The sequence below is a fragment of the Lepisma saccharinum genome, assembly GCF_977018435.1.
Source record: "Lepisma saccharinum chromosome 12 unlocalized genomic scaffold, izLepSacc3.1 SUPER_12_unloc_1, whole genome shotgun sequence".
In the NCBI taxonomy this organism is placed as follows: Eukaryota; Metazoa; Arthropoda; class Insecta; order Zygentoma; family Lepismatidae; genus Lepisma; species Lepisma saccharinum.
In genome coordinates, this window is record NW_028142891.1 from 13,723,987 (window position 1) to 13,726,934 (window position 2,948).

The following is a 2,948-nucleotide window of genomic DNA, read 5'->3' on the forward strand; positions in this document are numbered from 1 at the left end:
ATAGTTCATTATTGTATCTTCTCCAAAATCCGTTTTCACATATAGGACCATAGATCCTGCGCAGGATCTTCCTTTCAAAACTTCCGATCATTGTCTCAGCATTCTTAGTTATAATCCATGATTCACATCCATACATTAAAATAGGTCTTATTAACGTTTTGTATAGCTTAACTTTTGTTTTCCTTCTGATATACCGGGACTTCATATGTTTTCCAAGTCCAAAGTAACTTCTATTTGCCATACTTATTCTGTGTTGAATCTCTGTCAGAGAATCTCCTTTTTCTGTTATATACACACCAAGATATTTAAATTCCTGTACTCTCTCGAAGGAGAGCCCGTTAACTTCAAGATGTGTAGTACTAGTATGCACCTTGGTTATTTCCATATATTTTGTTTTAGCAGCATTTACTGCAAGCCCCATTTTTTGTGCTGCTGTAAGGAGATTAGCTACAGCTTCACGCAATGCTCTTGTTGTTCTAGCTATTATAACCACATCATCTGCATATGCCATCATTTGCACTGACTTGTTTATTATAGTTCCTCTAGTGTCTATGCCTGATTCTCTGACAGCCTTTTCTAGTGCAATATTGAATAGCATACATGACAGGGCATCTCCTTGACGCAATCCTTGTTTTGTTTCGAATTCTTGAGATAGCTGATTTCTTATTTGTACTCTACATCGCACTTTTTTTAGAGTCTCTTCTACTAGATTTACTAATTTCTGTGGGATGTTGAATTCCCTCATGGCTTCAATCAGCTCGTTCCTTCGTATGGTATCATACGCAGATTTAAAATCTATATAAAGGTGATATGTATTATTCCAAATTCTTTTGTCTTTGCGCATATCTGTCTAATTGTATGTATGTGGTCTGAGGTCGATTTTCCCTCTCTAAAGCCACATTGGTAGTCACCTATTATTTTGTTTACATACGGGGAGAGCCTTCGGAAAAGTATATTAGAGAGAATTTTGTATCCGGTGTTAAGTTTGCTGATGCCTCTATAGTTTTCTGTTTGTAGGCGATCCCCCTTCTTATATATGGGGTATATTATACCTTCTTCCCATTGTGATGGGATTTCTTCATCCTTCCATATTTTATCTAGTAGATTTTGAATGCTTCTCAAGAAATCCCTTCCGTGAAGTTTCATCATCTCTGCTGTTATTTTGTCAGATCCTGGCGCTCTATTGTTTTTCAGCTTCTCAATGGCACTCTTAACTTCTTCAAGGCTAGGTCCCTGCTTTTCCTGTTCATTAAGCTGGGGATTTGTTACATTCTGATCTTCTTCCGTATGCTGATTCTGTTCTTGCTCCATTCCACTTCCATTCTGGTTTTGTTCATTCAAAAGTTCATTAAAATGTTCCTGCCATCTAATTAAAATATCCTGGTCATTACTTAACAGTCGTCCATCTTTATCCTTACATATATATGCTCCAGTTTGGAATCCTCGCATTTCATTGACAGTTCTATAGAATCTACTCTCTCGTTTTCCATTAAATGATTCCACTTGTCTCATTTTACTTTCCACACTCTCTTTTTTCTTTCTCTTATGTATTTTCTTTTCCTTCCTTCTCAGTTCTCTATATACTTCTAGCTTTGCTCTTGTAAAATAACTTTGTATCATATTTCTGTATGCTTCATTTTTCTGCTTGGTTATCTCCTTGCACTCCTCGTCAAACCATTCATTACGGTTTTGTTTCTTCATTTCCCCTATTTCCTCATCTGCTACTTTTATTATCACATCTCTTATTTTGCACCACTCTTCATTGGGATTGGTGTTGTTCACGCCATCTTCCAGGTTTTTCAGTCTGTCAGTAATCTTTTGCTGATATGTTTTCTTTGTCTCTTTCCTTCAATTTATATATATCATATTTTGTGATTTTACTTTCTTGCCTTTTGTGTATACATGATATTCTGTTCTTGATCTTAGCAATCACCAGGTAGTGATCTGTGTCCACATTTGCTCCCCTAAAACTACGTACATCTAAAATGCTTGATTTGTGTTTACTATCTAAAATTACATGGTCTATCTGGTTACTTGATCTCCCATCTGGAGTTCTCCATGTTGCTTTATGTATATCTTTGTGAGGATAAAAGGTGCCTGCTATGATCATTTGATGCCTATTTGCAAAATCAATCAGTTTTATTCCATTATTGTTACTCTCATGGTGCAGGCTATGAGATCCTATCACAGGTTTAGCCCAGATTTCCCTGCCTACCTTTGCATTAAAATCTCCAAGCATTATTTTGATATCATATTGGGGGCATGAATCGTAAACCCTCTCCAATTTATCATAGAAAGCATCCTTTTCTTCCTCAGATTTATCCTCTGTTGGTGCGTGGGTTGTTATCAAGCTGTAGTTATGGAACTTTCCCCTAACTCTTAAAATGCAGGTTCTATCATCTATTGCCTTAAAATCCATTACAAGATTTTTCATCTTTTTCTTTATTAAAAAACCTGTTCCAAACTCATGTTTTTCTCCACAGCTATAATATATTACTGTGTCTTTCTGCTCCAACACATCCTTCCCAGTCCACCTAATTTCCTGTAATGCAAGAACATCAAGCTTGTATTTATTAAACTCTTCGGTAAGGTTTCTTAGGGCTCCAGTTCTGTATAGAGATAATACGTTCCATGTTCCTACTCTCATATCCTTATTCTTGCCAGTTCGTCTTACATATTCCAGTCCGGCTCTCTGATTTGAAGGCTTCTCAACAATAGGTGCTTTTACTGGGTAGAATGGTCAGTCCCACGCCAAACCCCCAAGCTTGGGGGACCAGGATTTTTTTGGGGTTTACTCCCCTAGGGAGGCTGGCTTCACAATGCCTGAAGAGTCCTCCCTACCCTTGGTTTTCTGTTAGGGTTTCCTTCCCTTAGCCTTTGGGGATCCCTCCCCTCCCTGCAAGGCAGCAGGGGCAGTGCTTATTTAATGGCGGCACTTTCTCGCCATG